We start from the raw sequence: 16,135 nt of genomic DNA on the forward strand, positions 1-16,135 counted from the left end.
CCGCCCCGGCGGCGCAGAGCTGACTCAGGGAGTGGGGAGGGAAAGGAAGGCGCCTGCCGCGGGGTCCACTCCGACGCGCTCCCCACCATGTAGGTTACCGATCTGCGCCCTCGCCTCGGGGTCACCTCCTTTCCTAACAAGAGAGAGCCCTTAAGCAGGCGAAGCCTCGCCTTCCCCCATTTGTATCAATGACAACCATTCCCTGGAGGTGCCCTGCGCTTTAGTTTCCAAACAGCTTTGACATATGGCCCCATTGCGTCGGGAGAGGCAGGCCACCAGGTGCCCCCACTTTAAAGAGGGGAAACCGAAGCACGGGAGTGGGAGGGGTTTCTGGGGGCTTCGGAAGCGAGGGTGGGGACCAGGTGGGGAAGGTTCCGCAGCCCCTCCCCCCCCGCACCCCCGCTTGTCCCCGCGCTCCGCGCGAGCAGCCGGCGGGAGAACGCCTCCCTGCCGCAGCTCCCGCCACCTCTGTCCCGCCTCCAGCGCGACCCCCTATCCCAGCTGCCCCGGCGCTGGCCACCCGGGCCAATACCTCTAGCCATGGCCGCGCTCTGTCACCACCTAGGATCTCCCGGGAAACGCAGCTTTCGAAAAAAGTTACAACAACTGTGGCCAACTGCTCCGCCGGACCCCGGCGCTGCCCTGATTGGCGCCGCCGCCCGCCTTTCCCCAGGCTGCCCGCCGTGATAGGCGAACTCGAGAGGGAAAGCCCGCCCTTCTCCCCTCCTCCCCGGCGGGGGCGGGGCAAGCGGCCGCACTTCATACAAACGCTTTCAGGACAGGTCCCAGCGGAGGACGTGGGAGGGGGTTTAAATTTTACCGTGTTCCCACGTTGATTGGCTGCGCTTTAAGGATATCCGCGCTGCCATTGGGAGGCCCCAAACTCCGCCCTCTCCCGGTGCTGCAGCTCCGCCCCGGGGAGATTTTGTCACGCGGCTGGAGGCCCGGCCTCGGATTAGACCCATTCGGGACTTCCGGTTTTTCGGGCGTTTGACCGGAACCCGACCTTTGACCCCTCGATCTCCCCTTATGACCTGGGAAGCTTAGGTCCCAGCTGTTTAACATCTGCACCACCTTGACCTTTCCAGCAGTTTAATACATTCATTCCTAAATTGAAAGGTTTATCGAGTCCACTCTTACAGTATTCAAAACCCGCGGGCACAGTTCTTAACCAACTGAGTCAGCCTCGCTGAGCCACAGCGATCCTAGCCCAACATACCCCAACCGTTTCACAGATGGGGAAAGAGAGGACCAGCAGGAACAGGTAACTAACTTGCTGCCCAGTGTTACCCAGCAATTTAATTGCAGGTCCTGGATCAGTCTTTTGACTGTTAGTCCACTAGAGGGCTACCTCAACCCCACGGAAACAACCGGGCACTTTCTCCACCCAGGGGAGCTTGGTCGTAAGGCCCCAGAGAAACACAGGTGTCCTGGATATTCTTTGCTTTGAACACAGGTAAGGTGTCCAGTTACAGCTCTGCCCTGGGGACCCCTCCTGGACATATGAGGAGAGGTCACTCATCCATTCTCTCTCTTCGGTCCCCAAGAAGATTTTGGAATATCCACCATTGCCCAAGTACCCTACCATTGCACCAGGAAAGAAGGAGAGCAAAATAAGGTGATATATGTGAAAGCACCGGGAAAAGTGGGAAGCAACACTTTTCTCACTCACTGTGCGCCCTTTGGTATATTGTTTCAGCTCTCTGTCCCTTGGTTTACCCAGATGTCAAATGATGGAGTCAGCTGTGATCTCCAAGTTTCCTTCCAGCTTCCATAAATACAGAGAGGTTTTTACTTTCTCTAAAATGCATTAATTCAACATTTATTGAGCTGTAGACCTGACACTGTCCGGTTCCCCAAGGATACAGTGGTGAATAAGACAGATCCCTACATTTTTCAGGACAGAAACAAACAAAAAATCACTTTTTAAATATTAAATAGTGATTAATGTTATGGGTAAAATGAAAACAGGGAATTTTACAGAGTGTGAGTGGGGAGATCATTGCTTCTATGGATTGGTGAAGTCAGAGAAATCCTCTTTGAGTTGGTGGCTTTAGGTTATACCCTAAATAAGTGAGTCCCCAAGGGAGAAGGTACTTGTAGGTAGAGGGAATAGTGAGCGCAAATGCCCCAGAAGTGGGAATAAGCTTGGTTGTCTGGGGAAAGAAAAAGAAACCCAATGTGATCGGAACTGAGTGTATGCTGAGAATGGAGGGGATCAGGCTGGGAAGGTAGGCAGCGATCACATAGGCCCTTGAAGGCTGTGCTGGTCTCTCAGCTCCAAATTCACTCTTCTCCACCCTGCTCTGCAATATTTGGGCTGCAAACTGTAGTGCACCTTTGTCAGCTAGTGTTAGGTTCTGTCAATAGGCGAGGCTACAGGGAGACTGGAAGGCAGGGGGAGGGACTCTCTCCTGCCCATTTGCTTGCTATTCCTGTCAGGGTAAGTAATGACATTTTGCTTCTGACAGGCCATTCGGTTCATTCTCCAGGCTTTTTCCAGAAATAGCCTCAGCGTGCTACCTCAGAAGTACCAGCAGCAGCCCCTCTTCAGAGTTCTGAGCCCCAGCTTTGCAGGGCCCCTCCCGTAAGCCCTTGAAGGGCCAGTGCCAACGTCATGGCGCCCCTTTCTCAGAGGCATAAGAACCAGCCCTCCAGGAATCCTCTTCTGATTCTTCTCCTCTGCTAACCCCAAAGGGTCTCTTTGTTCTCCAGCCCTAGAAATGGGAGCTGCCTCCTGCAGTTATTATTAAATGACTTCAGTGTTCCCTTTCTGCTTGTTCGGTCCTCCACCACCTGGTTAATGAATTTCCTATTTTAAATTCTGTTTTCCTGACCGGACCCTGATAGACACAAAAGCCATTAGTAAGGACTGAGACGTTTATCCCAAATCTGATAAGAAGCCACTACATGGTTTTAAGCCAAGGGTAGATGGATAGATTGGTCAATCTGAACAGCAATTTTGCAAACAGTTATGCAAACAGAAGGATTGCAAATAGCTACAGTTACAGTAATCTGCATTGAGACTCGGGATATAGGAAAAATGTGACATGCTTCAGGACTGCCTGCCTGCTTACCGATCTCCATTTTCCTAACATGCCGTGGGCGAAATCTCACCAGTGCTGAGATGACTTTCCTTACTCTAGGGTTATCTTTGAATTAATATTTGCTCCAGGCTTTTGCTATTGTTTAATACTTTTTTATTAGCATCAGTTCTTTTTTTTTTTTTTTTGCGGTAGGCGGGCCTCTCACTGTTGTGGCCTCTCCCCTTGCGGAGCACAGGCTCCGGAGCACAGGCTCAGTGGCCATGGCTCACGGGCCCAGCCGCTCCGCGGCATGTGGGATCTTCCCAGACCGGGGCACGAACCCGTGTCCCCTGCATCGGCAGGCGGACTCTCAACCACTGCGCCACCAGGGAAGCCCAGTTCTTTTTTTTAATGAAAGGTTTTTTAAAAATTTATTATTTACTTATTTATTTTATTTTTATTTTTGGCTGCGTCTGGTCTTAGTTGCTGCACTCCAGATCTTCGTTGCGGCACGTGGGCTTCTTTCTAGTTGTGGCGCATGGGCTCTGTAGTTTGCGGCACACGGGCTCTCTCACTGAGGTGCGCAAGCTCAGAAGTTGCGGCGTGCGGGGCTTAGTTGCCCCGCAGCATGGAGCATCTTAGTTCCCTGACCAGAGATCGAACCTGTGCCCCCTGCATGGTAAGGTGGATTCTTTACCACTGGACCACCAGGGAAGTCCCAGCATCAGTTCTTAAAAGGTTCTACCGAATGGGACATGTATTCCACAGCTGGTGACCACTGTGATCTACTAATTCCTTCCATTCATCTGTGAGTATAAATAATATACATACCTTTTCCTATTATACGTATGTGTGTGTATATATATAAATATGTATGGATGGATAGATAGATATACACAGGTACATAAATATATAAACTTCCCCCATATGTATATATACACGTATATGTTAATATGTGCAATATGCATATATACAATGTATGTAATATACTTGGAATGCAAGCGAGAGTAAAACAATACTCTTTCTACCTCATGGGTTTATTGTTAGAATTAAATGACGGAGGGGAATTCCCTGGCAGTCCAGTGGTTAGGACTTTGCCTTCCAGTGTGTGTGGGGATGCGGGTTTGATTCCTGGTTGGGGAGCTAGGATCCCACATGCCTCAGAGCCAAAAAAACAAAACATAAAATAGAAGCAATATTGTAACAAATTCAATAAAGACTTTAAAAATGGTTTACATCAAAAAAAAAAATCTTAAAAACAAAACAAAACCTTTAGGGACTTCCCTGGCCGTCCAGTGGTTAAGTCCGCGCTTCCACTGCAGGGGAACATGGGTTCAGTCCCTGGTCAGGGAACTAAAGATCCTGCTTGCCACATTGCGTGGCCAAGAATATATAAATAAAATAGAGAAGTTAAAAAAACACTTTAAAAATTAGTTTAAATATATACATGAACCTTTCAAAATTGCATTTTAATTAGTATCTGTATGGGTCAACATTGTTTTTTCTTTTTAATTTTTAAAAAATTATTTATTTCATTATTTATTTATTTATTTATTAATAAATAAATTTCTATATTTATTTGGCTTTGTTGGGTCTTCGTTGCTGTGCACGGGCTTTCTCTAGTTGCGGCAAGTGACGGCTACTCTTCGTTGCGGTGCGCGGGCTTCTCCTTGCGGTGGCTTCTCTTGTTGCAGAGCACGGACTCCAGGCACGCAGGCTCAGTAGTTGTGGCGCACGGGCTTATTTGCTCCGCGGCGTGTGGGATCTTCCCAGACCAGGGCTCTAACCCGTGTCCCCTGCAATGACAGGCAGATTCTTAACCACTGCACCACCAGGGACGCCCGGTCAAGATTGTTTTGGATTGCAAATGAGAGAAACAAAGCTCAACTTAGTTTAAGAAAATAAGGGAGGAGTTCCCTGGCAGTCCAGTTGTTAAGACTACACACTTCCACTGTAGGGGACACGGGTTCGATCCCTGGTCGGGGAACTGAGATCCCACATGCTATGCAGCCAAAAAAAAAAAAAAAAAAAAGGGAGTTTATTGTCTCTCATAACAGAAAAGTTCAGGGTATGAGTAGCTTCAGGCATGACAGGATGATCCAGGGACTCAAAGGACGTCATCAGAAGATCATCAGGGTTTAGTCCCTCCCTCTTTCTCCCCATCCTGCTCTTTGCCCCACTGATTTCTAGGTTGGCTTCACAGACCGGTCTCCAGCTCCACATCATGGCCTCTGCCCCCACTTCCCAATGTTATTTTGGCAAGGGAGTGTCTTTTTACTATTATTTTCAGTACAAAGTTCTAGAATTGAAACTCACTGGCTGGCACTAAACCAATCAAAGTGGCCTTGACAGTAGATCCAGTATTCCAATTGGCCAGACCCAGATTACATGCTCTACCCTGGAGTGATGTATGTGAGAGAATGTTAGCCCTTTCCATACCACATGGACTTTGAGAGGGCATGATAAATTCTGAAGAAAGAGAGGTGGATTCTAGGGACTTCCCTGGCAGTCCAGTGGTTAAGCCTAGGGCAAGAAATACACAAGGTGGGACTTCTCTGGTGGTCCAGTGGTTAAGCCTGGGGCAAGAAATACACAAGACGGGACTTCCCTGGTGGTGCAGTGGTTAAGAATCTGCCTTCCAATGCAGGGGGTGCGGGTTCGATCCCTGGTTGGGGATCCCACTTGTGGGATCCAAAAAAAAAAAAAAGAGAGAGAGAGATGGATTCTGGGCAGTCAAAACAACTGCTGTTACAGAGCACAGAGGATTTTTAGGGCAGTGAAAATATTCTGAATGATACTGTAATGACAGACACATGTAATTATACATGTATCCAAACTCATACAATGTACACCACCAAGAAGAAGTAAACCATGGACTCTGGGTGATAATGATGTGTCCATGTAGGTTCATCAATTGTAACAAATGTACCATCTGGCAGCGGCTGTGGATAGTGGGGGAGGCTATGCAAATGTGGGGTCAGGGGGTAGATGGGAAATCTCTGTTCCTTCTCCTCAGTTTGGCTGGGAATCTAAAACTTCTCTAAAAAATAAAATCTTCAACAATACCGCTCCCTGCGATTATGTCTACCACCTGCTAAAATCCAGTACACGCTTCAGCCCACATTCTGGTGCTGTCTGCTGCATTAGATATTGCTTGATCACTCATTCCTTAAAACTCCACTGCCTTGGCTCTGCTTTGACCTCTCTGATTGATCTTTCTAAGTCTCATTGCATATTCACTTTTTAGATATAGGGCCTCAGGTTTCTGCCCTTGGCCCCCTGCTCTTCTCTCTGCATTCTCTGAGTACAGTTTTATCCTCTCTCATGTTTTAACCCCCATCTGGATCCTCAAGCTGTAGACTCAACTGCTTGCTAGACATCTCCACTTGGATTCCCACAGGCCTCTCAAAATTCCTTGATAGACTTACTTTGATAGCCTCCAGCTAACAGCATCTCCCACTATTCATACCCTCGTGTGACTTTCCTTGAGTCCTATTTTGCCTTGTTAACCAACAGAATATGGTGGAAGCATCACTGTGTCACTTGAAAGCCTAAAATTTAAGAAAGGCTAGAAGCTTCTGCTTTCACGTTCCTGGGAGTCCTGAGCCACAGTACAAGAACCATGGAGAGGCTGCTGGAGAGACCACTTTGAGAGAGAGAAATACAGCTGTCCCAGCATCCCAGCTGAGCCCAGCCCACAGCTGGTCCACCAGCTGATTACAGTCACACAAGTGACTGTTAGCAAAACCAGAAGAACTGTCCAGCTGAGCCCAGCCCAACTTGCAGAATCATGAGAATAACACTGCAGTTGTTAAGTCATTACATCTGGGGGTCATTTTTTACCTAACAATAGGTAAGCAAAGCATTCCTCATATCTAAAGCCAAACTCATTATCTTCCTCTTTAGACCTGTTTGTCTTCCTGAGGTCAGCGTTTCAGCTAATGGCACTTGGCCTTCTTCTATTGGTCAACAAGTTTGCTCCAGTTCAGGTTCTGTTCTTCTCTCCTCTCGACCTGTCTGGTCTTTGTACCTGCAGCCCAGTTCTTAGATCCAACTGCTGCACTGCTTCCAGAGTGATTCTTCTAGAATACATACCTAACCATGGCAGTTCTCTGCATAACAGGCTTCTGAGTTCTTTGTAGCTTACAGAATAAAGTCCAAACTCAGTTATAAAAGGCTCGTAGAGAATGATCTTTATCTAATTTTGCAACCCTACTAGTAACTCCTTTTTACTTGCTATATCAATCAAGGTGCAGAAGGCAGACACTACACCAGTTATTTAATGAAGAAAATTTAAGATAAGAAATTGTTGGGCACTCCCTGGCAGTCCAGTGCTAAGTACTCCATGCTTTCACTGCCGAGGGCCTGGGTTCAATCCTGGTCAGGGAACTAGGATCCCACAAGCCGCGCAGTGTGGCAAAAAAAAAAAACAAAAACAAAACTTGTTAACTAGGTATAAACTGGTGAATTAGGTAACTGAAAGGGTAAAGAGAGAACTTGAAGGCATCACAGACGTTGCAACTGTGGAAAGAAATTCTCACCACTCAGGCTAAGGGGACAAAGGGAAGGGGTTGGTGTAATTTAAACTTATAAATGGGACTTCCCTGGTGGTCCAGTGGTTAAGACTCCATGCTTCCAGTGCAGGTGGCTGGGTTTGATCCCTGGTCAGGGAACAAGATCCCGCGTGCCGCAACTAAGACCCGAGGCAGCTAAGTAAATATTTTGAAAAAAAATAAACTTAGAAATGTAGGAGAGGGGCCCCATGTTGCTGAAACCGAAACTCCAAGGAGGGGGCTCTGCTCAACTGGTGTTAGTGTCTCTGAGCTTGGAGGGTGACCCTGTGGATGCTCTCACTGGTCCTCGTGTCTGAGAGGACAGTTTGGTGTGACGAGGCCAGGTCTGTAAGTGTGGGAAAAACTGCAAACTGGATATAGCTGCTGCGGTATCACTTTGGAGGGAAATGCACGTGCCAGGGTGAAGAGGTGTTGCTGGGATGACATTCACAGGAAACTTTTTCCTGCTCCAGCCTAGCGGCACTGAAACAGCTGGCAAAGCAGAAATGTAGTTCTGCAGTGCATCACAAAGCAGAGCATAGATGCTTGGGTTTGGAGCTGAGAAACATTATGTTAACAACTGGTGCACTTGCTTTGTGTTTTTTCCTTTTCGTTTTCTGGCTCCATCGTGCAGGATCTCAGTTCCCCGACCAGGGATCCAACCCATGCCCCCTGCAGTGGCTGCGGAGTCTTAACCACTGGGCCACCAGGGAAGTCCCTGGTGTACTTGCTTCGCTCCTGTTTCAGGACATTTGCATGTGCTGTTTCCTCTTTCTCAAGTGCAGTTCTCTCTTCACTTTGCCTAGTTAACACCTACTTTTCAAATCTTATCTGGATTATAGCTCCCTCAAAGAAGCCTTCTTTGACTTCCCTGATGAGGTCAAATTACTCTATAATAGGCTCTGTTAGCTTTTATGTAGCCTTGTCACAGCTACAAGTTTATATTTTGTGTAATTTTGGGATTAATGCCCACTAGATTGTAAGGGCATTTATCTCAAGGGCAGGCACCATCCCTCACGTCCCCCTTGATTTGTTTTTCTTAAACTTGTGTCCCTAACACAATACCTCTAACATGGTATCTGGCTCAAATATTTGTTGAGTGAAATGAGAAGTGTAGTGTAAATATAAATAGCACCCCCTGAGTCAGGGGGAGTCAATACCATGCCTGAATAGGGCTTTTTCTGAATTATCTGCTTCCAGTAGTATCTCTGTTCTGGACGCAGCTTGTAAGTCTTCGTCCTGCCTCGGACCCTCAGTCTCTCAGTTCCCATCCCTTGATACAACTGCTACTTGTGTTGTCATTCTGAGATGCTCCACGCAAACATGCAAGCAAAATATATATTCTCATAGACAGAAGTGCTTCATTCTATTTTAAAAAAATTTTTATTTACTTATTTTGGCTGTGTTGGGTCTTTGTTGCTGTGTGCAGCCTTTCTCTAGTTGTGGCGACCGGGGGCTACTCTTTGTTGTGGTGTGTGGGCTTCTCCTTGTGGTGGCTTTTCTTGTTGTGGAGCACGGGCTATAGGCACGTGGGCTTCAGTAGTTGTGGCACGCGGGCTCTAGAGCGCAGGCTCAGTAGTTGTGGCACACGGGCTTAGTTGCTCCATGGCATGTGGGATCTTCCTGGACCAGGGATCGAACCCATGCCCCTGCATTGGCAGGATTCTTACCCACTGCGCCACTGGGGATGTCCCAGAAGTGCTTCATTCTTTTGAACAACTGTTTCACTGTAGGAAAGTACCATAGTTTAGTTAATTAGTCTTTTCCTCAAAGACATTAAAGTTGTTTCCCATCTTTTCCTTCTACAAATGCTGCTGCAATGAATGACCTTGTGCATAACATTTGTGTGCATATGTGCAGTTATATTATAACTATCCCCTGAAACACCATCTTTTACTTTGGTTCAAGGTAAAGAGATTATGCAGATATGGCAGCAAGGATCAGGCTTAGATGCTCAGAAAGTACCTCAAAAGGTGGAAGTTCCTAGGTTAGACCTCTGTCTTCAGAATCTAGGACTCATCTAGTCCTGGTGTACAACTAGAGTTTGGGGGCCACTTGGAAACTGAATTGCTCCAACCAAGCTTCAAAGGCACTGATGCATTAACTATCAATACAATGTCTTAGTTTTTTTGTTGTATTCTTTCTCTTTTTATAATGTGACAATTGCTTGTTTGCTGTCATCTACACTAGACCATAAACTAGGCTAGGGGAAAGTAGTGAACAAGACAGATGAAGGCCTTGGTCTCCCATGGTTCTTTTTTTTGGCCACGCCAAGCAGCATGCGGGGTCTTAGTTCCCCAACCAGAAATTGAACCTGTGCCCCTGCAGTGGAAGCGCAGAGTCTTAACCACTGGATCGCCAGGGAAGTCCCCAAGGCCTTGTTCTTATGGAACTATTTTTATTTTTTTTACCTTTATAGGTTTGTGTGTGTATGGATTAAACGAAATAATGGAGTACAGTGATTAGCAAATCTGCAATTTAAAATGCTTGTTTACATGTATACATATATAATACATATTCACGTATATAAACACAATGTTGGAAGAGTCATAATTATTCTTGCCATGACTACATACATTTTTTTCCCTCTCCCCCAGCCCCACACTGTCTCTTGAAGAGCTCACACCTTAACCTCCAAGTTAACCAAACCAGTAGGTTTGCTTTCAAGGCGAGTGCGAAGCGCGGCCGGTAGGGGGCAAGAATCACCCAGGCGTGCCCATTACCTAAGCAAGGGATTCAAAGAGCATTCTCAGAATGACTTTACAAAAGGGTTACCAAGAAGTTAATTTGTTTATTCTGTGTCAGATCACTTAGTAGTAGTAGCAGTAATAATGATCATAATGGAGAATATGAAAATAAGGAAGTGAGAGGTAGTAGCGATAGATCTGCAGCAGTCATTAATTCAGAGCAATAGTTTGTTCAGGTTACCGGGTGTGTGTTAATAAAAAAGAAGTGGGGCTGATTGCGCTCTCACTCCTTAGGATCTGAATATGGCAGTGGACCAGCCGAGGGGCTCCGAGTTACTTGCGGTTTCACATTGAATAAAGTGCTTTGAGCAAGCCTAACAAGCAATGAGTATGCGAATATTTTTTTCTAGAATTAACTAAGGTAACGAGCTTTTCAAAGTGACAGAGACGCCACTAGGTAACTTCCTGGCCCAAAGCCACACACCAAAAAGGTTTTGAAAACAGCTTCGGGCCCCTCCTAGCCTGACTTTGAAAGCAGGTGTGGGACGCATGCGCCCGGCCCACCGGTTGACCTCCTGGTGGCAACCCAGATCACGGACCTTCTTCCCGACAGCCCGCGAGGGAGAAAGGGAGGGGGAACGGAACTCTCGCGAGGTCTTTCGAGCGCCGGCGGAAGCAGTAGACACGTGACTCTCCTAGGCGGCCTTCGTCTACCCCCCTCCCCCTTCCTCGGAAACCCGGCCCCCTCACCCCTCGCCCACCCCGGAGCCGCGGTAATGGACGATTTGGGTTCCGGAATTCCCTTGGATCCAACCACTGATACCGGGTCGGCAGGAGCGATGGAATCCGTGCTTAGCAGCGAAGGCAGGGGCGGTCAAGATGGGGGGGGAATCATCTTCCTTCACCTAGGAGGGAGGCGGGGCGGAGAGGGGCGCTGGGGAGTGGGGTGGGGGAGGGAGGAAGTCACGTGGGGCGTGCGCGCGGCGCCTCATCCGTCGCCCCACCCCCCTCCCGGCGGGGCGGGGCGGGGGGACTGGGGGGGAGGGGCGTCAAGATGGCGGCGGGGAGGTAGGCAGAGCCGGACGCCGCTGCTGCCGCCGCCGCAACCGCCGCCGCCTCCGCTCCAGTCGCCTCTGGTTCTTCAAGCTCTCGCTACCCGGAGAAGCTGTTCCGGCGTCGGATCCCGCGGGGAAAGTAAGTCCTCTCCTTAGCCCTTTTCTACCTCTACACTCCCCCTCCCGGACAGCCTCCCACTCCCACTCTCCTCAGGGGGCCGTGCGGGGCCGGGCTGGGGGGGGCCGCCACCTCACCCCGGCTTGGGGCCTCCCTCGCCCTTCGCAGCCCCCTCAGCTGCGTGCCTTGGGGGCCCTCGGGGGCACGGTCCCGGCGGCGGCCCCGCCGCGCTCGCTTCCTCCGCCCGTCAGCGCCGGGCCCTGCGGTCGCCGCGCGTGGGGCTCTCCGGCCCCGGGGGCCCCGCTGTCCCGGGCCGGAGGCACCCCGTTTGGGCGAGGAGGCAGCGTCTGCGGACGCCGGCTCCGGCTCCGACTGGGCCGTCCCCCCCCCTTGCTTCCGCGGCTCGACCCGGGGGCTGCGAGGTCCTGGCCCCTCAGGAAAGTGAGCTCCGTAATCCTTCAGAAGTCCTGCCGGACGATTGTTCCGGTTCAGGGCGAGTGCGGGAGGCGACAGGGTCGCCCCAGATCTGAACCCCCGCACCTGCAGTTTGCTGATTACCTCGCTGTCGGGGCGATGGGGACGGTACGTGGGGCACGTGGGGCCACCTTCACGCCTCACCCGGTGATTAGGTTAATTTTGCCTCGAGCTCGCTCGCTCGCCTCCTGGACCCTAAGTAAGCATCTATGTGGAGAGGAAAGGCGGTTGGGAATTGGCTTACTTTGAGAGTGTTTGGCGTACCGAGCATCTAAAGTTCCCCAAACCAGTGTATGCTGGTGGTTTCCCAGAAGTGGTTTGGGGTCGGTTTAACCGCTGAGGAGGTTTGGATGTGCCTGAACCCTTGTGATTGTTTCTTTCCTGACCCTGGCATCCAGCTCCTCCCCTTTCCACCCCGGCTTTGTGTTTCTGTTTGGTTAATGTTTGCGGACCACTAACTTGATCCTCGCACAGAGAAGCTCTTTTTATGTGCGTGCTCCGTTTACTGTGGGAGGCTTTTGTTTTGGGGAGTCGCTGGTTGAGAAACGTGGGAAAAGAACGGGCGAGAAAATGAGTCAAATAAAGCAACGTTTTTAGCCATTGAATTGCCCAGCCAGTTGTAACCGCACCCGGAAGTTTGTACTAAACACGTGTTGATGAGAGAAGGTTAAAAACTGGGTCCCCTTTGACCTTTGAAAGTTGATTATTAGCAGCTTATGTTGAGTTAAATGTTTCATATTCTCTAGGCAGCCAGAATTAGAGACAGAATAGGGTTTCTAAAGTGTCGGCCAGGAGGGTCCAGAAAGCTGTCAAACGCCTAGTTGCTCTAGCGCGGTTCCTCAGAACAGTTGCAGACAGTTAAACCAGATAACAGTGCGGAGGGATTCCATTTTTTTCCCAGTTATTTACCGCAATCAGAACTGCTTTTCATAAGCAGTGGGGAAAGCCTTCATCACTGCACAAAAGATAGTTTGTACAGAATTTCTAGGATAAGATGTAGAATTTGCTGCTGCTGCCTTGAGTGGGACATTAGTTCTGCAAGCAAGGGAACATTTTATTTTCATGTTTAAAGAAGTTGTTTCCAAAGTTTACCTTATCAAATAAGACATCTTTACTCTTTTTCTCTGGATTCTGCTTTTTATCTCCCAGTCTAACTTTATTCCCAGTCTAATTTTGTTTCATACAAACCTCCAGAATTTTAAATAAATTTTATTTTAGTTGCTGGGTAAATGTTAAAAAGGGAGGCTTAGTGAGTGGCCTCCGGATCGTAAATTCATCATCCATTCATCTATCCATGCATTCATCCATCCATTGAATGCTCTTATGTGTCAGTTTTACATGTTTTAAGGGTTTTGCTGAGATTACTATTTAAAAACGTGCGGTATGGAGATTCTTTTCATGCTTTTTTAAAGTCTTTTTTCGCCTCAAAGACTTTAGGTACAGATAACATTTTGGCATTTCTTAGTCTCTGAATTGAGCTTTGATTTGAGACTAGCCGCCTTGCCTGTGAAGGAAGACAGCACACAGGTCTGAGGTCTGCTCTTAGCAAGATACCTAACTTTTCGTGAGGCTCTGTGGATTCTTGTGCTTTGCCTGCCAAAAATTGGTGTAAAGATACTTTCCGAGAGGAATTGTTTATCACTAAATAGACAATTAATAACCAAGATGATGTAATCCTTAAGTTTTTGCAGTTGTCTTTTTTTATGCTAATTGACGGATCCACTTTGATGTGGTTGAGCTTTACTAAGTAATAAGGACAACCTTGTGATACCAGTGAAATTTTCTGCAGATGGAAAGGATAGGCCCTCGAAGAGCAGGAACTCTCTTTTATAAAAAAAAATATGGTATAAAACCCGTCAAATTAACTTGCTTATTTACCTCTTGGCAGACAGTATATAGCACAGAGCAGTGATTTTCAAATCTTTTTTACTGCATTCCACAGTAAGAAATGTGTTTTACGTTGTGACCTAGTACATAATGCACGCACAGAACTCAGTTTCATGAAATAATGTTTACCCTCTCTGCGTGTGCTGCATTAATTCTGTCTTTATTTAAAATATTTGAATATTCTATATTTGAAATATTAAAAAATACTGGTCATGACAAACTTAAATTATTTGACAACATTGTTGTGACCAGCAGTTTGAAAAATACTGGTATGGATTTAACAGCACAGAATTCTGGGGGTGGGGGGCGCGGGGTGCAGGGCGCTGGTATCAGCCCTCCTAGGTTTGTAATTCTGCTCCAAGCTTGCTTTGTTGTTACCTTGTTACAATTCATCTCTCTAAGCCTGTTTCTGAGCTGTGACAAGGGAATAACGGGTAGTTTTTACTCATGGATTATTTTGAGAGTTAAAGACTTCCAACCATATAGTGAATGTCGAGAAGACTAGCCATCTGATTTTGATGTTGTGATGGAGAAAGTAGTCCCCCCCCCAATCTTTCTTGGGCTTTGTTTTCAAAGCATTTTTGAAACTTGTATATAATCTGCACATTCCTTTGTGATTCCATTCTTCCTCTAGGTTTTGCAGTGAGAGTGAGGGGAAGGGCACTTGACTGAGCAATCGCTGCTTGGGGAAGTAGGTGTTAAAAAATACAGATTATATCCTTTTAGGTAAAGAAAATCCTCTTTAGCAAACTTCTTCATACCTACCTTCCCTTCCTCCTGATACTCTTAAGGAACCAGCACTCAGTAGACACTTAATGGATACTTGTTGATGGACTTAACCAGCTAAATTCTAAGTGGATCATTATCCTTCAGATTCTTAAGCTGAGTGCCAGTCATCGACATCCAGGCTACATAAAAACAGAGTTGGGTCAAAAATTAGACACGTTTAGCACTATTAAGTAAAGAGAAAAATCCTTTTCAGGCAAAGATATTTCTCTTTTTAAAAAATAAATTTAAATTTATTTTATTTTTGGCTGCGTTGGGTCTTCGTTGCTGCGTGCGGGCTTTCTCTAGTTGTGGCGAGTGGAGGTTACTCTTGGTTTCGGTGCATGGGGTTCTCATTGCGGTGGCTTCTCTTGTTTCGGAGCTCTAGGGTGCGTGGGCTTCAGTAGTTGTGGCACGCAGGCTCAGTAGTTGTGGTGCACAGGCTTAGTTGCTCCACAGCATGTGGGGTCTTCCCAGACAGGGCTCGAACCCGTGTCCCCTGCATTGGCAGGGGGATTCTTTTTTTTTTTTTTTCTTTGCGGTACGCTGGCCTCTCACTGTCGTGGCCTCTCCCGTTGCGGAGCACAGGCTCCGAGCGCGCAGGCCCAGCGGCCATGGCCCACGGGCCCAGCCGCTCCACGGCATGTGGGATCTTCCCGGACCAGGGTACGAACCCGTGTCCCCTGCATCGGCAGGCGGACTCTCAAGCACTGCACCACCAGGGAAGCCCAGCAGGGGGATTCTTAACCACTGCACCACCAGGGATGTCCGGCAAAGATATTTTTAAAATGACATTATATGTGCACATTTAAAGATGTCTACCAGTTTTCTCTAGATATGCTAATTGATTAGACATATTGGATGTATGACACTTGAGTAAAAAGGGTGCTAGTATTTTATAGAACTAATGTGGAAGTTAATTAGTGAATAAATTGCCAACAGGTAAAGTTTGTATTCTAGATATAAAATGTTGTATCAGCAATTTGAAGGAAAACGTTTTTTGAACATTATAGTAGTGTTTATCAATATGATGGTTAATAGTAGCTAATATTTATTCCATGTAGTGTAATATTTACTCAACACAGCGATCCTGTAAAGTAGGTTCTATTTTTATTCCCATTTGAAGATGAGGAAACTGAGTCACAAGTTATTACTTAACTGTGTTACACTACTTAGCAGATAGTGTAGCCAGTATTTGAAACCAGGTTTTCCCCTTGACTTCATAGTCTCCTCAGCCTCTGTAGTGTACTGCTGTTGCTGCTGCAGGTACATCTCTTGTATCTGCCCAGAGCTATAAAGATCTGCTTCGGTCTCAACAAGAGGAACCTTGTCCTTGTTGATAGGTTTCAGTGTTGGTGTTCTCAGTGGGAACTGTATCCTTTCATTCTTCTGATTGGCTGTTGTTTCTCAGGATTCTCTTCCTGCCAAGGATGTCTCTTAGTTTCTCTCTGCTACTGTGTCATTAGTCCTTATTTATCATAGACTCTTTCATAGGTGTACTATTTTGAATAGGTGATATTTTCAAATGTATTTATGATAAAAATGGAACCTTTTTGTTGTCCATTGTTTG

The sequence above is a fragment of the Hyperoodon ampullatus genome, assembly GCF_949752795.1.
Source record: "Hyperoodon ampullatus genome assembly, chromosome: 13".
Lineage (NCBI taxonomy): Eukaryota > Metazoa > Chordata > Mammalia > Artiodactyla > Ziphiidae > Hyperoodon > Hyperoodon ampullatus.